Genomic DNA, 26,077 nt, shown 5'->3' with positions numbered 1-26,077 from the left:
TCGCCCCACACCCGGCGGCCGAGCGCCTGGCCTTTGCCTGCTCGTCTGCATTGACGTCTGCGGCGGCGCGGCGCGGGCTCTCTGGGGTCCGCCGTGAGTTATGATGCACATCCAGCGCTGCTGCTAAAAAAAGGGCAGTGACTCACGGCGGAAACTTCCGAGAGCGCGGGCGGCGCAGGGGTGGGGATGGAGGCCTGTGGCGGCGCCCGGGGCGCCGGGCTGCGGCCAGGTGTGGCTCGAAAGCACGGTGGCTAGGACGGTGGCACAGGGTCCGGAGGGAGCCCGGGAGTCCCCAGGGCCGGCAGCAACTCCCCTGCCTCAACCTGGCCGCCCAGCCTGGGTTCTACCGCTGCGAGCTCAGAGGCAGCCTTTGTGGCATAAAGAACCCCATGTGGCAGGTGGCAAATGGCAGGTGGCTCACACTCCGTTCTCCTAAGCGCTCTCTTGATCTTAATTCACTTAACCCTCAAAACAGCCCTTAAGGGAGGTGACCTGTTTATCTCTCCTTTGCAGATCAGATACTAAGGCCAGAGAGAAAGGAACTTGCTAGATATGACACAGCTGGTACAACCAAGTCTCTCAGTATATTCAGTAAAATTGTAATTTGACAGATACTGTGGAACCCCTGCTGCATGCCCAGGCCTGTGCTGGTGGCACTGAGACGGATGAGCATGGACCCTGCTGGGTGGAGCTGACGGATGCTCTTTCTGTGCCATTTCCACAAGTGTTTACCTGGGGGAGCTCAATTCCATCCCTTTCTACTCCACAAACATTTCTGAGCCCTACTCTGTGCAGAGCACAGTGGCAGAGGGGACAGAATGAGGGTTACAAAGGTGACTATGGCAGCCTTAATTCATTCATCTGTTCATCCACCGAGTAGTTATTAAGCACCTACTATGCTCCAGGTGAGCAAGGTAACCCTGACTGGCTGCTGCCCAAATGGAGCTTACACCCCCTGGGGAAGATGGGAGAACAAGGTGGAAGAAGTGCCACATCGGGTGCTAGAGGGACACAACACAGAGAGGGAGCACCCAGCCTAACCCAGGCAATCAAGGGAGCTTTCCTGGTGAAGCAAACTTGACGCCAAGTCTTGTGGGATAATTGGAAGTTAGGCATGTGGACAGGAGGTGGGAAGAGAGTTTCAGTCAGAGAGAACAGCTTGTGCCTAAGCCCAGAAATGTGAGAGATCATGCTGGATTTGAAGAACTGAAAAGCATTCAGTATACCTGCAAAAATGAGAGCAAAGGAGCAAGAGTGTTGAGAAACAGGAAGTAAGAGCCAGGTGGGGAAGGGAAACTCACTAAGGACTTGGGACTCAGCCAGAGGGCAAACGAGCTAACAACTCGGCACACAGCCAGCTTCTTTTATGAGGAGCAGATTGATATCATTTCTATTTGTGCCAAAGAGGGCAGAAAAAAAATGCCATGCTGATGGGAAAGGGATACCATAGAAGGCTACATGGTGGAGGAGGCATTTAGGCTGTGCCTGGTTGATAGACTTTCTGTTGAAAGGGGAAGGGGAGAGAGCAAGAGGAGTCATCTTGGAAGCAAGATGGATGACATAGAACCTCATCCAGCTCTTTATGGACCTTCTGGAAAGGCCAGAGAGATATTCACAGAACCAGGGCTAATGCAGCATGATACTTCTAGGCCTGAATGTGTGTGGTGTGGATGAAGTAGCCCACAATGACACCATGAAAGCAGAAGACACAGCCCTGTTCCTTAAGAGGCTACCATTCGTTGGTGCCAGCAACTAACGAGAAAACAGAATTGCTTAAGCCTTCAACAATGTGTATAGAGCACCTACTATGTGGCGGTTTCTGTGTTAGGCATTAGAAATCCAGTGGAGAACAAAAAAGGACGTGGGCTACCCTCATGGAGACTAATTCTGGAAGGGAAAATATTAATGTAAAAAAAGACCCAAATAAATGAATAAGACCCATGAATAGGTATGTGGTGCTATGAAAAGGCAGGAGAGGATTACTCTATTCTGGAGAGCCCAGGCAAGAATATTAATGGTGTTACAATTGAGCCAGGGTCTGAAAGATAAATAGGTAACAAGACAGAGAAGGGAGGGAAGGGTGACTGGGATGGAGAATGAGGGGGAGCTTGGGATAAAATGAGGCTGGGGAGCAGGGTCTTATGAACCACCGTAACGACTGGGGAGTGTATCCTAGCAACAGTAGAGGTCGTGAAGTGTGTATAACTTGGGCAAAATTGTGGGCAACACACCCCAAGTGCTCTGGGTGTGCAGAGAACCAGAGAGGAAACAGAGACACATCACTTACTGACCTCATTCTTTATTCATCTGACCTCGTTTAACTTTGACAATAACTCTGCCAGTTTCTAATCTCCAGTGTCTTGGTGAGAAACCTGAGGTTCAAAGAAGTTAAGTGATTTGCCCTCCTCCACAGTTTGCTAAGTAGAAGACCCAAACAACAGTCTCTGTAACCCCTGATCTTTCTAATGGGAATGAGATTAGTCTCCCAGAAGACTGGACCAGAAGTTAGTGTAAAGTAGGACTTGGATAGCCAGAAGGGAGGTGAAAAGGCTTTCCCTGTAAGGGCAAGTCATCAGCAGTATAGAGATGAAACAAAGAATGGCCTGAAAGAGAAGCAGTGCAGGAACTGCCTACATAGAACATAATGCAGAAAAAAAGACTGGAAGGAAAAGTACAAAGAGTTTGCTCTCAGAAACTTATCTCTAAGGGTTATGGGTAATTTTTATTGTTTAATTTTTGTTTGACTGTGTTTTCTTAATTTTCCATGATGAAAATTTGTTTCTTGCATAAATAGGGGAAGTACTAGCAGTTATATTTTCAGGGGATCATGTAAGCTTTTTCAGTTCTCATAGGCAGCATCTACATCGTATTTATTTATTTTTATTGTCCTATGGAGCCCAGCACAATGCCGGGCACATAGTAGGTGCTCAATAAAATAAGTTAAATGATAAAATAATTAGAGATAGGATTAAGGATGGTAGAAGGGCAAGTCTGGCACTTTATTCTGAAACAAATTTCTGGTCCTCGTGTCAAAAATCAATCAGCCTTGAAACAAACTGTTGAAACTGTTAATTCACCTCTAGTCACCATCATAGCACAGAATGACCATAATAACCTCAGTGTATGCTAGTCACAGCCAACAAATGCCTCAGCAAGTTTCAATTGAGTTTTTTCAGGGTGCTCAGCCCCACATAGGGTCTATTGGGGAATACATACAAGAGCAGTATAAACCGGGGCACCTTGCCAGAGCAAATATTGTGGTGTTGAATGATTTGGCTGCATCCAAGCAGGCGAGACCTGAGAACACTCGCTCACAAGGCTGTCTCTCCTAACCAAATGGCACCACATACTATGATGTTATAATATTAGGTTCTTAATCATGGAAACACTGGCATCTGTTTCGGCGGAAGCTCCCTCCCAGATGGTGCGTCCCACTGTTTTTGTCGTCAGGAACAGTGTGAGGTTTCTAAAATGGCTTTAAGCTTCCAAGTCATCTTCCACACAATGGCAGCCTGTTAATTAAGTGGTCCCTTTGTGATTGCATTTGATAAATATGAGATGAGAAGGGTTTATTGAGATGTTAGAAAAAAGGAAGGCAAAGCAGCAGGGAGGAGCTCATGTAGGCAGAAAGGCCTTTGTGTGGGCGTCTTCCAGTGGGCTTCAAGGGAATCAGGGACAGCTTAGGATACGCGGAAGGGAGAAGGCTGGGATTCACAGACAAAGCTGCCGCCTCTACCTGTTAGACGTCCAGCCAGATGCAAATGGTGTGTGAGTATTTCGCGGCAACCATGCTTAGCCCAGCTCTTTGCATTGAGGCAGGCAGGGAAGTGGAAGCTTTCCAGATCTTTCTCAGAGTTGAGTGACTCCAGCCGCTCGCCGATGTGCAGTTGTCATTCACGCTGCCAGGCGCTGTTTTGACTCCAGTTGTCAAGATTCGAGAAGTGCAGCTCCAAAAAAGGTATCTGCTTTGGAAGCAGCGTTCTGTGTTCTTGGAGCAGCAGATGACTGGTGACAACATACAATTAAATATAAATGCTCGGCCCAAGAACTCAACTTGGAGGGTTGGTGAAGTTTCAGGTCTGACTTGTTAAACTTAGCTTTTTCCAAAGACTGGGCAGTGTTATCCAAAAACAGCACTCCAGGGAATCAGGCCTAAAGATAAGTGGAGGCTTCGGTTGAATATATAGCTCTGTCAGCCAGCCTCCTGCCTTCAGGCAGAAATACATCAGCTGCAGGCTAGAGGAAAGATTCTGTGATACCTAATGACTTCCTTGCCTTGCCTACTGGTTCAATCTTAGTTCAGCTGTTCATGCAAGGAATATCTATGAGGTATCTTCTAGGAGGAAGACATATATCTGGGATGTAGTGACTGGACTGCTGTGCTCCTGCCCTTAGGAGCTTTACAGTCAGGCAAGCTCATGATTCTTTGAGCACTTGAGGGCAGAGGCTTTGGCCTTTATACTCCCAGCACCTAGCCCAGTTCCTGCTGCGTAGTGGGTGCTTAATAAATGCTTGCTGAATGACTGCATGAATGAGTCCTACTTCCCACCCCCTCCTGTAGTTAGTATCGTTCTATAGCTTTCTTAACTTTCTCCTCCTGCGCTCATCAGTACTTATTTTTCTGGCTTTGGTGGCTATAGAGAACAGCTGTTTCTTAATTGCTGCACTCTAATACTTGGAAATTGTTAGTAATTCACCTTTCGGCCGTCACTCCTCCAGTTCCCTCTGGTCTTACCCTGGTGTCAGCATCTGCTCTTGGTCACCTGTACTAAGAAAAATAATTTGTTTTGGCATCTAGTGATCCTTTACAGCTTGCAAAGGTTTTCACTTATTAATGTAAAGTACAGTTTCAAGGACTGTGGGAGAACCCCTAATAAGCCCCAATATCACCCAGGCTGCTCCCACCCAAATACTGCCCCTAACCCCAACTCCCTCAACCTTAAAGTCCAGCATCAGCAAATTTAAACTTTCATTCCATGTTAAAATAAGATTTAGAAAAAAAATAATAATAAGATTTAGAGACTACCTCCCCTAAAACAGGCATCACATTGATAATCACATTTTCTAACACGGTAGTGTAAATTATACCAGATCCTATGCTGAAGGTGGATTATAACACAGAGGAAAGAAAGCTGGAAAAGCACAGGAAAGTCCAGATAATTGGCTCCATCCAGACCTTCCCAGCCACAAATCTCTGAACCATAGCAGAGCGGTTCATCAGTTACTAACATCTTTTTATTATTGCTATTATTATTACAACAACTACTACTGCTATTACCATTAGTGTGTTTCTCCTATCTAAACATGAGTCCAGCAAATTTCAGCTTCCTTTGTGACATGTAAGCTCAAGTGTCAATTACGTTTTCACAGCTATTCATAAGGAGGCTGATCCTTTTGTTTTTACTCACTAAGTGTCAGGGACCCAGGCTGTTTAAGATGTTCTCTTAAAATATTCACAAACTGTATCAAAGGGAAAGGTTTTGATGGCTAGTTAACTTAAACAGAACTGGAACTAAGAGGAAAGGATTTCTTTGGGGTAATAAGCACAAGATAGAGTTGTGGTCTAATAGAGACACATGTCTTTGACTGTCTCTTAACCAGTTTCTTCTCCTTCCCATGGAGGGGAGACCCTCAGTTCAGTGGCTGGTTTTGGAGGACTTTGTAAAAACTGGTTAAGCTCGTTGTTACATGTTCCAGTGACGAGTCAGTAGCATCCTTGCCTCTGAGCACTTCCCTCCTCTGCAGGGAGGTTACCCTACTTGTTCTTCACCACGGCAGCCACCACCGTACCCCAGGGTGCCTGTCTCCATTTCACACGGCTCCCCTGTGGAAGAAAGCTGATAAGAGGCTTTCTCACTGGTCAGGTGCTCCTTTCTCCTATCCATTACCCAGTCTATTTGCCTGGCTTCTGATCGCCTACCTTCCGAATTCCATATATTTCTTGACTCCTTGTCCCTGGTCTGCTTGGATTTCTCTCCTCCAGATGTTCCTTCAATACATGCTGCCCTTTTGCCCGATTCCTCCTAGCTTCCTACCTAGTCTCTGTAAGCCATCATGACCATGCCTTCCCCAACAGAAGAAATACAGAGGATATAGAGCCATACCTTTCCCAACACCCCCTGGAAGTGACAGAACTTAGCAGTCTGGCTGAAAATTGCTGGACAAGAAATAGGTCACAACTTGCTGCAAGCAGGGCCTTGCTCATTCTTGTTATCCAGTCCATGGCCTAAGCTCTTCCTCACATGATCACAGCTACACTCTGATGCTTCTTTTTTATCCTGACCAGCCTTCCTGGTAAGATGGAAGACACTGAAAATGGCAAATCCATAGAAGTGGAGTTTCAACTTATCCCCTCAGCTTTGCTCACAGGGACACAATTTCCTCCAGAAACATGAAAGAGAATGTTATTTTTTTTTAACAGACTTTGTTTTTTAGAGCAGTTTTTAGTTCACAGCGAAGTTGAACAGAAACACAGGGTTCCCGAATACCCCCATCCCCCCACATGCCCATCCTCCCCCACTATCAACATCCTGCGCCAGAGTGAACATTTGCTACAGTTGATGAACCTGCATGAATACATCCTTATCATCAAAGTCTGTAGTTTACATTAGGGCTCATTCTTGGTGTTGTATATTCTATGGGTTTTGACAAATGTATTCTGACATGTACCCACCATTACAGTATCATGCAGAAGAGTTTCACTGCCCTAAATATTCTCTGTGCTCCACCTGTTCATCCGTCCATCCCCTGTGACCCCTGGCAACTACTGATCCTTTCACTGTCTCCATAGTTTTGCCTTTTCCACAATGTCATATAATGGGAATCATACAGTATGTAGCCTTTTCTGATTGGCTTCTTTCACTTAGTAACATGCATTTAAGTTTCTCCATGTCTTTTCATGGCTGGATAGCTCATTTCTTTTTGGCACTGAGTAATATTCCATTGTCTGGATGTATCACAGTTTACTGATCCATTCACCTGGTGAAGGACATCTTGATTGTTTCCACATTTTGGCAAGTATGAACAAAGTTGCTATAAACATTCATGGGGAATGTTGTTTCTAATTATATTTCTAATCAATGATAACTTCTACATGAGCAAGGATGAGTTACAACAAACATATGTGGCTCAGTAAGTAGGATACATAGTCAACCCAAAGCCTCCCAAACACCTGTCCCCAAATTGTCTGTAGATAAATCTCTCAAGGAGTTTATAGAAGGCATAGATTTTTGAGCCCCACTCCCAAAGACTGATTCAGTAGGACTAGGAAATCACCAGGCAGAAGGAACATAGGCTTAACCTCCAAAAGGAAAGAGGCAACGGAAAGTTAGTATCTCATTTGTACCGGAGAGAACTATGTACAGTGAGGAGTTTGGAGACTAGTAACCACAACTCATCTGATGGAGACATTGTGTTCTTCTCTGAGCCTCTTGGGGAAATGACATGGTGGCTAAAAGAATTGTTGATATGTACTATCCTCTCCCATTAAAAGGAGCTAAAAAAGCCCTGGGCACCAAGATGTGAACTATTTCCTTCAGGGTAGAATGGAGCCACTAAAAATAGCCTTGGAAAATAAGGAGTTGTAGAGGTTCAACAAGGAAAACAAATCAGAAATAAATTTGGCACCAGGAAAGAAAGGAGGAGAAGGAGACGAACTCTCACAAGAAATAGGGAGAAAGAGGTTATTAGCTTGGGTACCTAAAAACAGGTACATTTTTCCCACCCACAGAGCTGCTGGCTGGCATTCCTACAGCGTAAATCAGTCCCTCCAGAGCAGAGGATGATGAGTCAGAGGATCAGCCAGGATAAGCTAGGTTATGCCAGGGTAACAAACAACCCCTCAAATCTCAGAGGCTTCAAAGCACAATGGTTTGTTTCTCATTCCTGTTGTCTGTCCAGTGTGGGTTTAGTAGGGGCTCTGCTCCTTGTAATCAGTCAGGGACCCAGGCTGATAAAGGCTTCATCTCCCCGTGTGCTTCCAGGATCACTACAGGGGTCAGGGGTTGCTGCACTGTCGGGCACTGACAACTGAATGCACCAGCCTGGAAATGATGCATAGCACCTTCGCTCGCATTTCATTGGCCAGTGCAAGTCACATGGCCCTGCTTGTGTTGAAGTGGGATTAGGAAGTGAAGATATACCATGTGTCCAGGAGGAAGAGAATGAGAAAAGGTGTAAACAACTCTGCCGACTACTGTAGTCAGATAAAGGAGCTGAGGGAGGGCGGATGGGGACAGTGGAGGGAAGTCTCCTTGGAACCACCAATTTGCAATTTGATTTTCGTCTCTGTCTTTACTAATCAAGAGGAGCAGGCTTATCCAATGTCCCTGAGTGTGTGCTGAGCCTCACTTCCTGCCTGCCAGAAAAAGGACAGTGTAGTAGTGAACAGCCTGGGCCCTGGAGTCAGGCCAACCCGCATTCATGTCTGGAACCTACCAGTTGTGTGACCTTGGGCAAGTTATTAATCTCTCTGGACCTCACTTTCCTCAGCTGTATAAGGTGGATGACAATAGCACCTACCTTATGGGGTTATTGTGAGGATTAAATGAAATCATACAAGAAAAGAGTTTCAGGCCAGAGCTGCTTAAACTAGGCTGTGCCAGCAAACTACTCAGGGAGCTTGTTAACATGTATTTGTGATTCATAGGTCTTGGATGAGGCCTGAGATCTTGCATTTCCAACAAGCTCCCAATGATGCCTATATTGCTGGTTCATGGACCATCCCTTAGTAGCAAGGATTTTAGATCAGTGTCCAGACATGGTAGATTATTATTAAAACTGGATTGAGAGATTGCAAAGGTTCTGCTGCCCCTGCCCTCGATGAATGGAAATTACAGCTGCTTGTTGGTGGAAGTGTCTGTGTCTGATGCTTCCACAGACAAATGTTCTATGGAGGTTGATGAGCAGGTGCTAGAATCAGGAGGCCTGGGTTGGTATCCAAGTTCTGCTCCTCAGCAGCTCTGTGGTTTGGGCGAGTTATGGAAACTCTCTGAATATCTGTATCTAATCTGTAAAATGAGCATAATAATACAGATCCACCATGTGTCATCTGTGATTCCACAGTCCAAAGAGCTCTGAAACTGTAAGTTTCTTCACTGTTTGGCACACTGTGACCTGGCAGGAAAAGCTGACATATATTGACATGAGGCTGTCTACAGCTTTTATTTTATGCCTCTTATGACTATTTCTGTGTTTCATCACAGAAATTTGAATGGTTTTGATAATTAAACACTGCTGCAGACCCTGCTGGGCTTAGAATAACATATAGCAGGTGTACCATTTAGCTTTCTAACAACTAAAAAACTGATTTCCGAAACACACCTGGCCTCAAAATTTTAGAGCAGACACTATGGACCTGAAGGGAAGGAAAAAGTGCTTGTAAGACACTGAGCACCATACCTAACACAAAGTAAGTGCTCAACAAACAGGAGTTATTACTGAAGTTATTGTTCATCCCGGTGCTTCCCTTGGACAGAGGGGAAGGGAATTCAGGAGGCAGGGTCTGTGGGTCCCCTGAAGATACATAGGACAGGATCAAGTTTGTCCCTATGTTTTTAGCCCTTTGATTTGTCTTCTGTTTTCTCCTGAAAAATAAAAAAATGCATGGAAATGAATGTATACCGTGAGGGTTCAGACAGCGAGATGGAACAAAAGCAAGACTCAGGCAGGTGGAAAGGGTTCTCCCCTGTGCCCACAGAAGCAGCTGGCAGGAACTCAGCTTCATAGGCAGCCAAGGACAGTTGCTTTCCTTGAGGTCTCTTTGAATATACTGTTGAAGAGTGTCACTTGAGCAAAAGACTCCAGTCCTTACCCTGCCATTCACCTGCTGGGGGCACTTGTGATGCCTTCATCTTCACAGGTCTCAGCTTTCTTATGTGACAACCGGACAACAACGCAATCCCGGCTCCAACTGCCGTATTGCAGGGGCCACATTAAAAGCGGTCCCAATGTTCATTACAGCACTATTTACAATAGCCAGGACATGGAAGCAACCTAAATGCCCATCAACAGAGGAATGGATAAAGAAGATATGGTACATATATACAATGGAATATTACTCAGCCATGAAAAGGAATGAAATTGGGTCATTTGTAGAGATGTAGATGGACCAAGAGACTGTCATACAGAGTGAAGTAAGTCAGAAAGAGAAAAACAGATATTGCATACTAACGCATATATGTGGAATGTAAAAAAATGGTATAGAGCAGGGGTCCCCAACCCCCGGGCTGCACAACAGGAGGTGAGTGGTGGGCGAGCAAGCGAAGCTTCATCTGGCACTCCCCATGGCTCACGTTACTGCCTGAACCATCCCACCTATCGCTCGCATTACCATCTGCACCATCTCCCTCCCACCCCTCCATCCATGGAAAAATTGTCTTCCATGAAATTGGTCCCTGGTGCCCAGAAGTTTGGGGACCGCTGGTGTAGATGATCTTATTTGCAAAGCAGAAATAGAGACACAGATGTAGAGAACAAACGTATGGATACCAAGGGGGAAGGGAGGGGGTGGGATGAATTGGGAGATGGGGATTGATATATATATACACTTTTGATACTATGTATAAAATAGATAACTAATGAGAACCTACTGTATATCACAGGAAACTCTACTTAATGCTCTGCAGTGACCTAAATGGGAAAGAAATCCAAAAAAGGGGGGATACATGTATACATATAGCTGATTCACTTTTCTATACAGTAGAAACTAACACAACATTGTAAAGCAACTATACGCCAATGGAAAAAAAAAAGCGGTCACAGATGTGAATGCATTTTGAAAGGGAAAATCCGTGTTCACAGGTTGAGTATAATTTTTCATTTGACTATAAGCAGGAGATCGGTGAGAGGACTTACATCACACAGGGAACTCTGGTTAGCACATTCTTTAATCACACTTCTGCTGTCGACTCTAATGGCATTGTTATTTGCACTTGGCTCTCTCACCTTCGTCACAGCCATTTGTGCTTATCAATTGAGGCCAGCGTGATTGAGTTTTCACAAGATTAACTGCCCCACCATTGCTTATAGACAACCGAAATCAAGGCTTATAGACAACCAAAATCAAGGCTTTTGGATACTGTTGTTTGGACTAACACATGACAATTATTTGAAAGAAAACAAGTATAAACAGGACACAGGTTTGAGATTTGTCCTTCCCACTTCTGTCTTTAGCTGTGTCTGCAGACTTTTTGGCTAATGACTTCCTCACCATCCTCACGTTCTATGTTAAGAGCACTGACTTCGGGGTCAGACAGACCAGAGTGAGACCCAGTCCACTGCCTTGCTGTGTGTGGTCTGGCAACTCGCTGAACTCTCCGAGCCTCAGTGTCCCCGTGTTCAGTATTCCCTAGCTCTAGGAATAATTAGAGCTAGCTGGCATGTGTTTTTGGAAGGTTTAGGTATATAGATAGGATGTTAGATTTAAGTTCCTCCTGTTGTCTCTAAAATTCAGTTATATCTCCCACACAGAGTACAATAAACGGTAAGTACTCCCATATGCTAAACAGGGATGCTAGTTCCCTGGGGCAGATGTAATTTAAAAAATAGGAGAGCAGAACCAATTCAGCACAATAACCCCATGAACCAGCAATGGTAAAGAAGACTGGAGGTTCAAAGGGTGTTGGAAGAGCCTAGAAAGGGATTTTGTTGCCTGTCCCCTCCCCAGCTCAGGAGTGTCCCTTCAAAACCCAAATGTGTTGGAGGTGGGAGTGCAGCCAAGAGAAACATTCACAGAGATTGGGGATGCCTAGAAGAAGCTGAGGCAGGCACTTAACACCTGGCTGTATCTTCACAAAGGTGCAGAACCACAGGATCCAGTGCTGTTTTGGGGCTAGGGCCAAGAACAGTGGGAGGACTCCTGGGATAGCATGGCATGCTTTTGGTGACATTCGTGACCACAGAGGCTAGTCTACAAAAGACAGGAGGTAGGGTGGTGATACACACCACACTGGGGCCAGGAGATAGGACTTCGTAGACAACAGCCTACCCATTGCTAAGGCAAGAATGCATGAGTTTCCCATGGGCCAAGGGGATGCTGCAGAAGCCAGCAGAGCCTGAGCCCTCATGATGGGCCCCCAGCAATAAGATGCTCTAGCACAGACAACCAGGACAGGAGCTAAGAATGTCACAAGAGGTTAGCCTGAGTGTACAACCAGAGCCTCTGAGAATCTACAAGTGTGCTCATGAGGCCACCAAGCAGGCACCTGCCAAAGAGGGCACTGATGACTGATTCCAGCAGCCCTGTAAGAGGGTCCCTTTTCCCTTAATCCCCTCCTCTACCCTGACTCTGAAAAAGCCAGCCAGTCACAGGGACAGGAAAGAAAGTTAAGTGATAAAAGAGATTACAGCCCCCGACAGTCCCCACTGCAGATCCCTGTAGTTAGAGTTGGAGAGGTTGCGGGGGAGGCGGAGTCTGAGTGAGATGGGATATTGAAGTTCTGATCTCACCTCAAGGGGACCATTTAATACCTGAATTGAGTGTGAACAAACAAAACAGAACTTGTTTTCTTAACTTAAACTGATGAGAAAGCAGCAGATGGAACTGTCCAAGATGTCATCAAGGGGCTGGGCGGGAGTCTGCAGAGCATTGGGGGTACAGCATTTGGAAGGCAAAAGACATCCACTGCTTGGTTGTGCCTCCCTTGAGTTCAGCCCACTCAGTAAATTGGGTACATATGTCAAGTGCTTAACTGAGGCACTGCAGCCTGGCTCAGCTGTTAGATGACAGTGATTACTACTATTATCTTTATCTTAACATTCATTGCAAACTGATTTAGACCTTTTAGTCAATGTACAAAAACACAGTACGCCTAGTAAGTGAGAGGAAGGAGAGATTTCTTACTCTGCTTTAAAAAACTTAGGAAGCTCCTCTCTTCACCGGCAAATTCAGAACTACCTACAGAATCAGGTTGCCGTGCAGTACGTCGATATATTGTAATTGAGAGCTGCAAAGGCCCTTCTCACACCCCAGAACATCATGGCGATGTTGTGCCTGTCACCAGCTTCAGCCACAGAGTTGGAGCGAGAGGTTACTGATGTGACTGGTTATCTTCCCAACTCCTGGTTAAGTTGTAATGAAAGTCAGACACTGTGGGCTTCCCGTTAGAACAGAGTCCCCGGCATGAGCCTTCCTCTCATTGTCCCTCATCAAAATCTTGCTGTCCTAGTGCTCATTTCCTTCTGGCCCTGCTCTCTGCTTTCCTAGCATGTCTGATAAACCAAGCAGTTTGTTGACAGAGCTTCAAGAGGCCAAGGGCCTAAATGTGAATCCTTGTTCTGCCATTTACTATCTGGGATCCCTGGGCAATTTTCTTCCTTTCACCTGGCTTCTGCATTTCCATCTGTAAAACGGGAATTGTAGTGCCTGCCCTGTTTATCTCACAGGGCTACTCTGGGGTTCAATTGCCATTGTGGATGTGAGAGGGCTTGGAAAACTGTAAAGCACCATATAAATGACATTGAGATGCTCAGGAGTGTAATGTCCTCATTAAGTCCAGATAACACTCTGCATGTGAATAGGCTGGACCCCAGTGGACTTAAGAGGTGGGAAATCTAGCAGTGTGTTAGGGTCAGTATGAAAAGCGTGTTTGACAAACCTCAATCTGTCCCACGCACTAATTTAAGATCCAGTGGTGTTTCTGATACTAAAATCCCCCTAGACTCAGTGTTTATCTGGCCCACTCCAGGATCTGCCCAAAATTTGCTGTTAAAAAAGAAAATAAAATTACTATCAAAATATGAGGCTTGGGCTTCCCTGGTGGCGCAGTGGTTGAGAATCTGCCTACCAATGCAGGGGACACGGGTTCGAGCCCTGTTCTGGGAAGATCCCACATGCCGCGGAGCAACTAGGCCCGTGCGCCACAGCTACTGAGCCTGCGCGTCTGGAGCCTGTGCTCCGCAACAAGAGAGGCCACGATAGTGAGAGGCCCGCGCGCCGCGATGAAGAGTGGCCCCTACTCGCCGCAACTAGGGAAAGCCCTCGCACAGAAATGAAGACCCAACACAGCCAAAAATAAATTAATTAATTAATTTAAAAAATGCTTTAGGCAACAAATATAATTTTAAAAATATATATATGAGGCTTCTTTGGAACGTTTTCCTTCTTTCATGTACACATTGCCTGGGCTGGGCACTCAGTGCCTCTACAACAGTCAACACTGTGGCTCAGCCTAGCCCTCTTCCTACATAAGGGATTGCAATTTATTTGACACCCCAGTGCAGGTCCCTTCGCTTACAGATCTGGTCAGACTCACCTGTGCAGCACACTGGCCCAGAATTTTCTGAGAAGAAGCCTTTGTCCTCAGTGCTGACAAGCAACATAAACTCTCTCAAACCAAGAAATACATTTCCATAGGCGCCCAAGAGGTAACATCCAAGTCCAGAGTGGCTCCAGTCTGAATCGAGCAATTAAATCTGCATCTGCCCCTACCCAAAACCTCAAAAATGTTAACATCTTGCACGTGTCAAGAGGATTATTTATGAAACTATTTGCTTGTCAACCCCAGGAGGACATTCTGTACTTTTTTGCTGGAATACTGTATATTTATGAACCGTGGCTTGAAAACGAACTTTGGCAGGAATATTTATCTGTGAAAAATTCTATCAGCCCTCCGTGCAGCACAGCCTGCATTCAGTCGCTGTCGTGCGGTGGCTGGGCAGGGTCCTGGTGGAGAGCTAGTCCATGGCTTGCTGCAATAGGGAATGAATTCCAGATGTGTGCTTCTTCAGGGGAAGGATTTCAGTTTTAGATATTTTAGATCAGGGGCTTGTTTTCTTTCTCTCTCTTTCTCTCATTTTTTACTCTAGTGAATAATTAGTCTTGAACATTAAGAACATGCAGTCTGTTTGTTGCCTCCTGCACTTGATGCTTTAGCACCCTCCCCCGACCCTGCAAAGTCTCCCAGTTTGGAGAGCTAGCCTTCTGATCTCCCAGTTTAGATCTGGTTATCTGTTCCTAGTGTGAGACACACAGAGAGCCATTTGGTTGGAGAAGAGAGGGCTTGGCATGATGTGGGGTAGACTCTAATCTGGGACAGTAAAATACCTGCGAGAGACTGTTGACACCATTCTTTCCCAAGGACTGCCTCTGTGGAGCTAGCCCACCTCCATCATGTCCCTGTGGTCAGCTTCATCAGCCGTAGGGTCTTCTGCTGACAGGGATGCTGAGCCCATCCAACATCACAGCAGATTTCTTGCTCTCTCTTGAGCAGTGAACTTGTAATTCATCTTTCTGCTCTCTTCAAGATTGAAGGACCCAAAGTGGGAGTGGTCTGTAAGTGTGTGTGTGTTGTGCAGTGACAGATAAAAGAACTTGTATCTGAGGACCTAGAGAGACCCGAAGGAACAGAAAAATCTGCACACACAGAGGGTGACATGTGCGATTGATCCTCACGCAGTCTCTGCAATGTTTTCCATAGCTGTAATGCCCATATTTTTATTCTTAAAAGCCTTTGAACCTTGATTAAGGGCTTATTCCTAAAAGTCTTGAGCTGTAATGTTATACACACCTGGTAGGTATACTTGGAGATACAGTGAAATCCCTTTAGCTAATTTCCTTACCACACTGCATAATAGTAATACTAAGTTATTATCATATTACCATTTATCAAGTATTTGGCATTTAGCACGCTCTATTTCCAATTCTTAGAAATGGCAGAGATTTTATCACCCTTATTTTACAGGTAAAAAAAGCTGAGCCACAGAGAGGTTAAGTAGTTTTCCAGTAGACACATGACTGATTATAAGTGGAACTGGTGTTTGAACCCAGACTATGTTGGCTCTGTGATCGGAGAGAAGAGAAAAGAGATAAGAAGTTGGAGGAAGAGGGGAGGAGGGGGAGTTGAAGCATAAAACAAAACCATCAACCCTTGGGAGTTGGGTGTTGTTGACCCCAGCTGTCCTTCCAGCCTCAGTTGACCTCCGTGAGTGAGGCACACTGTCCTTGTGTGGAGGGCCCCAGTGTATACATCCAGGGGGGCTCAGGGATGGGAGGTCTCCGTGGGAGAGGACTTGGGTCATCCTTGGGCTTTTTGGCAATGGAGACATCTGCAGAGCCAGCAGGGGGTTATTCAGGGCCAACTCAGGAATTTAAAATTCCTGCAAGCTTCTGGGGCTGGTCACTGGGATTCACACTCCCCCAGGCATCTCTCTATGCCAAGGTCAGGGCACAGAATCAAGCTGTCTCTCTACTCGTTCCTCCCTTGCCCTGGGCTTAGCCCAACCCACCCACAGTTGGCACCTTGCCAGCAGGGAGCAATGCCTTCTGGGGGAGCCAGGTCCTCGGGCCACAGGCCACAGTCCAGGCTCGGGAGGCTGTGGGAGGCCCCCCAGGGGTGTGAGGGCAGCCCAGGCTGTAAGTCCCAGGCCTGGGCGTGGGCACAGAGCCAGCAAGCTCACTTAGAGAGCAGTGGACAGGGAGGGCCAACTGCTTGAGGAAAGACCTCAGGCAGCCTCCAGACCTTGGCAGGGAGGAGGCTGTGCCTAGAGGCTGTATCCAAACACAGTTCGGTTCATGGAGTCACCACATTTCCGAGTCTCCACATCCTTATGAAACCATGTGATTGTGTCACAAAAGCCCCGTCCATAAAGCTAAGCCCCAGGCCAGATCTGCTCCTCATCCTGCTCATGTGTGAATTTAAACATATCTCTTGACACCTGAAAAATGGAAAGAACACTTTATAATCTAATCAAGATCGGAAGATAGAAGTCACGTATTTGAGCTGTTAATTCAGACAGTCTCATTCACTTCTTGGGTATGTGACTTTGGATGAGTTACTTAATCTCAGTTTCCTAGTCCACAAAATGGAAATAATGAAATGCATACTCTATAGAAGAGTTGTGAGGATAAATGAGAACATGAATATAAACAGATTTGGCCCCTGGCACTTCAGTGCTCAATAACTGTGAGCTTTTAAAAAGTACTTTTAATTTAACTTCCTGGAAACAAAATAAAACCACAGGAATAGTAATGTTCTTGGGACACTGTATATTATTGTGAGGAATTATGAGTCCCTATATACAAGGAGGTAAATGAAATTCAGAAATGTTACCAGATTTGGCCAAGCTGCATAGCCAGGCATCACTGGTTTGGGAAATGAGCTCACCTCAGAGATTATAAGAAGATGGCTCCCCAGCTGACCTTACTAAAGGAAAGTTTATTTGCTGGGGAGGGAGGAGGGCAGGTGGAAGAGATCAGGAAAGGGAGGGATGCTCTCGATGAGGCCATTCCATGACCGTGTTGGTGTAGTTAGAGCTTACAGGAGGATGAGGCCTCCAGAATGTACCTTTGCCAGGCACCCAATAGCCCACCCTTGCTCAAGGCCACCGCCTAAGGGAAGAAGGACTGCTACAAATTGGGGGGAATTAGTTTTCCAGATTTGTACTGTATCCCAGCCAGTGGAGGCTAGTGGGAAAAGCAACTGCACTGAAGGCAGAGAATCCTAAATTCAGATCCTCTCTTAGCCACTTCCTCACTGACCCTGGACAACTTAACCTCTTCGAACCTCTGTTTCCCCAGGCTTTAAAGTTGTAGATAATAAATGCCTGTGTTTCTGGATTTTTGTAAGGATTATAAGAAGTAAGTAGTAGGTGCCTTCCTTCTCCTCCCGATTCACCTCAGTGAAATAGGCTAGTAGACAGATCTTGGCAAATAAGAGAGCTCTCCCCCATTGTTAATGGCCTGATGGCTGAGTACTAGATACTGGGAGACACGGGGCCAACTTCAGTCAAGATGGCAGAGTGAACAGAGGCAAGAAGTCCTGCCCCCTCAACATTAGAAATACCAAGCTAAATATTATTTTTAATTTTTCACAAAATGTATTGGCTGAAAATCAGGAAAGAAAATCTGCAGTTGCCAGGAATGAAGAGAGAAGACGAAGTTCTTTAGATGTAGCACATCTCACAAGGGGAGGGGAATTGCAGGCTTGGGTCTGCCTGAGGAACTGTGGAAGCCATGGCTGCCCAGAACAACGATGTCAGGACTGTGTAAAGTCCTCAGTCAACAGAGGGTCATTTTGTCTGGCGTGCTACTCTGATAGAAGCAGGAAAGTAGACTGTAGAGGATTAATCCTGAAATAGCCAGAAAATTCCTTTACCCAGAATTCCACACTCTGCTGTTTTCATTTAGTCGAGGTTTTACCATATATATCAGGAAATGATTGTGCTGACTTCTCCTTTTATCCATAATCACACAGCGTGTTTCGCCATTTTTCTTTTCTGTATTTCTCAGCTCCTTTGGAAAGGAATAAGAGACCCGCCCCAGGCAAGAATGCAATAATCTGACTATGGTTTTAAGGGACCATGAGGTTCTTTCCAGTGCACCATTAAAAACTATTTACAGGAGGAAGAATGGAGACTAGGACATTTGGGATGGAGGGCATAAGTGAGAGGGAAGGTGGAAGGGGGTAGATGGCAGTTTGGTGTGGAGGGAGGGTTGTTCAAAAGAGGGAAAGGCCTGGGGTTCAGGTGAGCAGAGGACACTACAAAGGGCTCCATTTGAGCTACACTGGATTTGCCAGTCCTCACAGGGTCTGAGGACAGAATGATGTGATCTGAGCCCTGAAGGGAAGAGAATTAGAGTTAGCAAAAAGCCCTGTAGCTGCCCAGGAAATGGATGATTATTAGGGCCATGTGGGTTTAAGATGCTAAAGAAAGACTCACTCAGAATATATTCTTACAGAGGAGAAGACAGCAAATGCTTTCTTATAAAAGAACATTGCTTTTAGATTCATAAAAATGCCCCCAATTTAAATCTCCAGTTGGTAAAAAGTTTCCGAGTCATTGATGTTGAGAGTAGAATAATGAAAGTAAAATAAAATACAGATGTACCATTTACTAGTGGCATGGCACAAGGATGTCACTTCTTTTTTTCTGAACCCAAGTTTCTTCACCTATAAAATGGGAATGATAATAGTACCTACTTCATTAGGAACATTGTGAGAATTAAATTAAATAATGCATTTAAGTGTGTATTAAGTACAGTGATGGTTCATCATAAGCCCTGTGAAGGGCTGTGGTTTGGGCAGGGCTGTTTTCCCAAGATGCCCATCAGCAGTCCTGGGACCTTAGATGACTTTACTTTGCAAGTCTGAGTTTGTAGGTATAGTGGTCAAGTGTATAAGAGCTATCGTTTAGACAGTTAGAGATTGGATCCCAAGTCTGCCATTTTCCAAAGGAGTGAGTTGGGACATATTATGTATCCTCAGTGAGCCTCATTTTTTTTAAAGTACAAAATGGGGGTGATGACAGTACCTACCTTAGCAAACTCTCAAAAGGTGGTTACTATTGTTAATATGACAAAGGCAAGGTCCTTCTTCTGCTTGGCTTTCCCTCAGTGGCCTATAAAGAGAATAATCACCATATTCACTGCGGGGGTTTTGCACTCGGTAGGTCAGCGGCCAGCAGGCAGACTACAAACAGTGACAAAAGGTATAGAGCCTCTCATCTGTACAGATTTGATTCATCACAAATTTACCAGGTCAAGAATTCCAGGTAAAGTTTTTCAGCCTTCACCTGCAGACCATGAAAAATATGGTGGGGATCACCTTCATCAACTGCATATTGTTACCAGAATAAAAACTAGGAAAAGACATCCATTTGGGAAAAAGGTTACAATAAAGATGCTTGGATTAGAAAAAGCACCTACTCCTCAGGTTCACAAGAATATCCCTTCAGTGAAGGCAAAAAAGAAAGTGGTTAAACATTTGCTAAGAATCAAGTCCCTGTTGAGGTGATGGATTCATGGGTGTATACGTATGTCAAACTTAGCACCATATGCTTTTCAAATGTGTGCATTTTGTTGTATGTCTATTATACCTCAATAAAGCTGTTGGAAACAAACAAACAAACAAAAAAAGAATCAAGTCCCTGAAGTTGCCACAAGGACTTCCAGCAGAGGAGGACATGTGTAACGCCTGCCTCATGAACACTGGAGAATTAGTAGTGCGTGGCATCTAAACCCTGTGGACCAGGGAGCAATTAAGTCCTAATGCCAGAGCATTTCAGATTAAAAAATGCAAATCATCTTTATTTAAAGATGGTGAGAAAGTGTTTCTATTAAAATATATTTTAAATACAAAAAAAAAAAAAAAAAGGCAAGTTCCCAATTGGTTTACCTTCCCTTTGCAGGTCTGAGCTCTTGATGTACTCTAGGTCAGACCCAAGTGGTTGTCCTTTTCTTACTGTCATTTGTACCTTTCCTCCATCCATTATGAAAGAAAGCACAATGAGGATCATATACCCATCAAAGTCACATCCTATACTAGGGACCCCATCTGAGCAAATTTCAGGTTCTAATATTCAAATGACACTGCCATAGCTGCTGCCTCTGAATCACCACACAATTCCTCATCATTACAGGGACAGCCCAAATATTGGCAGAAGAAATCAGAATTAATATTATTAGAGCCAACAAGAAGAAGGAAGCCCAAAATTACCTAAGGGTAAAAATCAGCCTGCAGTAAACAATGCTAGCTAACTGTCCAGAAAGAGAAACTTCCATCTCCGTGCCCACTTCTCCTATCCCTTTCGAAATCTGTGTCAGAATGACAGAGACAAAAATGTAGATTAGAACTCAAATAAGTGGCAAGTGAGTCAAAATATTTAAAGGGAAGGAATCTCTGATTCATGTGCCTTTGATTGCGGCTTGTAATTGCTCCTTTCATGTTTAATGGGCTTCCCTGGGCAAGGCTGGGAAACTATGCAACAGCTGCATTCTGGGTCTCCCTCGTGTCACGTGCCTGTGCTGTACCAGGGTCCAGCGTCATCCATGGGGCATCAGAGGCAGAGGAAGAAGCATGAGAATGTTGGCGGGAATGTATGGAATGTTGGACTACTAAAGCCTGGGAACAGGGAAGTTCAGAACCCAGATGGTAAGGGAGGACAGACCTGGTGTCAGCTTAGACAAGTGATGGACCTCTCTAAGGCCAAGGCTCCCCACCTATGAAATCTCATGGGGCTCTTGATAGCATTAAATTAGAGCATGGATAGAAACCATCTATCACAGGGCCTGCCACACAGCAAGTACTCTGTGACTTACTCATTCAACATGTGTTCAGCCAACAAATAAATAGTGCCTGATAATTTGAGTAGAAATCTCAGGCCCAGAGGAGGCAGATGCCTGCCCAAGGTTACTCACACAGTCATTAGAACTCAGGCGTCCAACTCCCAGGCCAGTGCTCTTTCCCTGACCAGAGCAGTCAAGTCTCAATCATTCCTCCAACTCTTGGCTGGCCTAGTCCCAGGGAATCAAGCCTGCCATGTTTTGGAGGCATTCACCAACAGAGCATGATTTTGGGGGCACTTTGAGACCCCCAGTTGCCCCAGGAGGCCTCCCTAATGGATTTTCCTCCCTTCTGATCTGAAGTTCCCCATTCTATCTGGGTTAGGCAACGGAGCAGAAAGGGACTAACAATTCCTCAATTCCGTTATGTTTCAAATACTATTCTTAGCATGTTAAACATATCTTCTTGTTTATTCCTCATAATACCTCTGTGAGGTATTTTTGTCCCCGGTCTGCAGATGAAAAAACTGAGGCCCAGAGATGCTATGTGACTATTTGGGTCAAATTGCATCTTCCCCCAAAACACACATGTTGAAGTCCTAACTCCCAGTACCCCAGAATGTGACCTTATTTGGAAAGCATCATTGGGAATGTAATCAGGTAAGTAAGATGAGGTCATCAGAGTGGGCCCTAATCCAATATGACTGGTATCCTTATAAAAAGGGGAAGTTTGGACATAGAGTCATGCCCAGAGGGAAAGCACCACGTAAAGATGAAGGCAGAGAGTGGGGTGAAGCATCTGCAAGCCAAGGAATGCCAAAGCTTGCCAGCAAACCACCAGAAGCTGGGGGAGAGGCATGGAACAGATTCTTTCTCACAGCCCTCAGAAAAAACCAACTCTGCCAACACCTTGATCTCAGACTTCTAGCCTCCAGAACTGTGACATAATAAAGTTCTGTTGTTTAAGCCACTGGTTTGTGATACATTGTTATAGTAGCTGTGGCAAATAAGTGACTGTGGATCCACACATGACCACTTAGTTGTTCAAGTCAGAAACGTGGGAGTCATTACTGATTCCTTACCGTCCCTTACCCTCCAATCTGGTCCATCACCAAATCCTACTGATGCTTTTCCTCCTTAATATTTCTGATTCATCACCTCTTTCCATCTCCATTGCCATTTCTGTCCTTCAAGCTACCATCATCTCTCAGCTGGATCATCATAACCACTTTGTATCAGGTTTCCTTAACTCTTGCCCTATCCCAACTCAAATCCATTTTCCTCAAAATAGCCAGGGCAATCTTCATCAAATAAATCATACCTCATCACTCCCGTACTGAAAAATATTGCAGTGGCTCCCCAGTCCTCCTGGGGTACAACCTGAACTTTTTCCTAGGCCAGCAGTCCTAGTCCTTATCCCAGTCCTACCTCATCTCATCCTTGATCTCTGTGTTTCATCCAGATGCACTTACTTTTAGTTATTCTCGTTCATCAGACTGGACCATCTCATGGTCTTTGCATGGGCTGCTCCTTATGCTTGAAATGCTCCCCACCCGCCCAGCACCCACACTTTCCATCCTGCTAACTGCAACGTAGCCTTCAGCTCTCAACCTTCATGACTCCTCAAAGACTTTCCCTGAGCGCCATCTCCCTCTAAATTACTTCTACCTTGTTATTTCTCTGACTAGGCATCATGTTCTTTTTCTTCAAAGATCTTACTGTAATCTATATCTATGTATTATTTAACGTATATACTTCCCAAGAAGACTTTATAAGAATAGAGACCTCGCGTTTTGTACACCATTGTCTCCCTAGTGCCTAATATGCAATACCTGGAATATTGTTGGCACTAAATAAATATTTCTTGAATGAATGAATGAAAGTCAGCATTGGCATTCAAAGTGGGTTCAGTATGACTCTGATGTTCTTCCAAACCAGAGCATGCAGACAATTGCCCCTTGAAGGTTATAGTTAAAATTAAATCATTATATAATTTCTGCTTCCAGTTATGATGGAGTGCCTTGATTTAGACCAACCCTCCCATTAATCTTAATTAAAATAACTATAAAAGCTAGATTAAATTCAAAGACAAAAGAAAAAGAGTCTGTTTGATGGCATCAGAGAACAACTACGGCAGCCAGGACTTGAGGGCACGAGATTCCAGGGGACAGAGACTCTAAGAGAAGTGAGCCTGATATTCTGCTCTGCTTTTTACCTTAAGGAATTTGTTGCATCCTAAACTGGGTGGGAGTGAAAGGTCAAGAAACCAAGCAGAAGGCAGCTGGTCAGAAGCTAAAAAACTAACTCACACAGAGGTGGAGAGACAAAGGTGAAGTTCATAGACGTTAGAATGAGGAGCCCTACTAAACACTCCGGGCTTCCAGTTAAGACCAAGAGTAAAGACAGATTGACAAACTGGAAGTAGACTAACCCCTACTAACTCTCAGTTGAGACCCATCTCCATTCCTGATTGGATAGGCAGGATCTGTTCTTCCTCTCACTGCTGGCCAGAAGAAAATAAAGTTTTCTCTGGAGAAAGATGACATCATCTAAAACCGCCACAATTTCTCATACACCAAGTCCCACATTTTCCTCATTGCAGCCCTAAGAAGTCTGTCATCTTCAAAGAAGACAACATGAATTCCACATAATTCTGAATCCCCTTGGACAGGCCCAGGCAGATGCCAAGGGCAGAGCACAGGGTGAAGAGAAGGATACTGGGTAGCTAGACAAAGCTGACAATTTGAAATTAACAGAGAGCTCAGCTGCCTGGAAGTTCACTTTGAAAACAGAAATCTGTCTACTGTGCAGCCAGCACGTGGACATATGGAGACCCAATGCAAAGAGCACGCAAAGCAAATGTCAGCAAAGGAATGATTTCCCTTCGACCAGCAATGAAATTGGCTTCAATTATTAGAATAATGTGATATTACAGATGGCAAGACCCTTGAAATTTGTCTAAGCCAAAGCTTTAAACCTTTCACTTGCATTGACTGAGGTGCTGAGATGGGGAATTATCTTCCTATGTCTGCATAAAAAATCGAGTTGGTTCTTGGACACAGACGGCTGGGCTCCACGTCCAGCCGGACTTCCTCCTTGGTTCACTGCCTCAGTGAAGCTCCAAGCTCAGACATCTCTAGCCAGCAGCCCATCAACACTGCAAACAACTTCAACAAGACTATAAATGTCATGTTAGACATCAGATGATAAATGTGACTTCTCCCCAGCAAAGAGAGCCCAAATAGGAGAAGACAATGGGATTCCCATGGAATTAAATTTTTCCTCTCCCCAAGGACACCACAACAATTTCCCATTTATAGTGTTGTCCTAATAAATACACAGGAAGTCATAATTCACTGCTATTATTTAAAGTAGTCATGTTGTTCTCACTTTTATGAAGTCACATTGGGCAGGATGTTTCCATCAAGTAAGCAGCTGGGCCTTTAAAAAACATAAAGCTGGCACTTCCATCTGTGCTGTTACCTTGAAAATAGGGATGGATCCTCAGAGTTTGGGAAAAGGGCAGCAAACGAGGTAACAGGAGGGCCAGGTTCTTGTCCTTGTTTTCGTTTCTGGTCTGGATGCTTTGGGCAGATTTCTTAAACTCAAAATAATATGAACTCCTTGTTGAGCTCCATGCTAAGAGCTGATAAGCTTTGTCTCCTGCAACCTTCTAAGGTAGTGGCCAAGGAAATGGAGGCTCAAAGGGCTTTTGACTTGAGTAGGGCCCATTGGAACAGTTATGACAGCTGGGATTCTAACTCAATTACAGGGCATTTGGCTCTAGAACCAGAATCTTTTTTGTTGTGTTATGTTTGTTTGTTTTTACCAATGTCTTGTTGCCTTGGCTTCCTCAACTGCATGCAACCCCAGTGGCACTGAAGCCACCATCTCTCAGACATCTAAATAACCTCAACTCAAACATCTCCCCATCCACTGCCTGTGGCAGATCTCAATTTCTCCAAATCCTCAAGGGCATCCCTTATCATGGGCATTTTTGACTTTGGATCTGCAAGTCCTGTCTCCGTCCATCCCATACCAACATTCCCAGATGAGAAACTCAGGTCCCATGCATCCAAAAAAGAAAAAAAGGGAAGTGCAGCTAGGAGTCCATGGGTGTAGTGAGTTTAAAAACAACATGAGAGGTCACGGGAGGAGTCACAGGTCACAGTTCAGCCTCGCCCTCATCCCACTCCATCTGGCCAACTGTCTCTTCTCTCTCCTTCCCCCAGGACCCCAAAATGTCTTGGGTGCAGCAGTTCTGGCCCTTTCTTGAAAGCCGTGAGGTTGGCCAATGTTCGTTGACTGCAGGGACTCCCTGGCCAAGCAGGTGTAGCCAACCAAGCATTGTCTCAATAGTGCCAGGGTTTACTTTAAATGGGAGTCTCGAGCATCTGCTGAGAACACAAATCTTTTTCTATACATTAAATGTAAAGTGAAGAGGTTAAGAGAGATCAAAGATGCCCAGACTGGGTTCTCTGAACCCCAGGACCATGAACTCTTTTCAAAAGCCAGATTAATACTACACATTTATCTACAGTGAAGGTACATACAATGTCAGGTGTCTTTGCTTTAAGCTAGAATTATATCAGGTCTGTGTGGTATCTGTGGTTTTCTCACCAAATTCTGATAACAACTGTTATGTTTCTGGTTAATTAAAAGAGCTAAATCCTTTACTACTTAAAATTTGATCATTCACTCATTCAGTAAACATTTATTGATCAATTAGTCTGTGCCAGGCTCCGGTATTCAGTGGTAAACAAGATGAAGTCACTGCCTTCAAGGTGGTGGCAGACAATATGTAAACAAATAAATTTGTATAATAGTGTTAGATAATGACTTGGGCACTTAGAATTTGAAGATATATGCCTTTGTAAGCCCCCCTTTCAAATCCAGCCTGAAGAGTTCTCATTATTTTTACATATCTTCCTGCAATGGTTTGTTTTTTTTTTAACATCTTTATTGGAGTATAACTGCTTTACAATGGTGTGTTACTTTCTGCTTTATAACAAAGTGAATCAGCCATACGTATACATATATCCCCATATCTCTTCCCTCTTGCGTCTCCCTCCCACCCTC

General features: G+C 44.8%; 1 long non-coding RNA gene and 1 pseudogene across 3 annotated transcripts in view; one reads left to right on the top strand and one right to left on the bottom strand.

Annotated features, from left to right (window-relative positions):
- LOC309658261 overlaps positions 1 to 26,077 on the bottom strand; it is a 477,588-nt gene that overhangs the window by 430,584 nt on the left and 20,927 nt on the right. For both annotated transcript variants that reach the window (XR_014262152.1, XR_014262153.1), the window contains exon 2: positions 19,253 to 19,335. This is a non-coding gene — a long non-coding RNA (uncharacterized lncRNA). The remainder of the gene's footprint in view (positions 1 to 19,252; positions 19,336 to 26,077) is intronic.
- LOC309658237 (large ribosomal subunit protein uL30m-like) lies at positions 2 to 25,941 on the top strand (annotated as a pseudogene). Its single transcript has 2 exons — positions 2 to 19,726; positions 19,854 to 25,941. The product of its transcript is annotated as a large ribosomal subunit protein uL30m-like (transcript).

This window comes from Balaenoptera physalus (genome assembly GCF_965194825.1).
Source record: "Balaenoptera physalus genome assembly, chromosome: 3".
Classification (NCBI taxonomy): Eukaryota; Metazoa; Chordata; class Mammalia; order Artiodactyla; family Balaenopteridae; genus Balaenoptera; species Balaenoptera physalus.
This window is presented reverse-complemented; position numbering and strand designations above follow the sequence as displayed.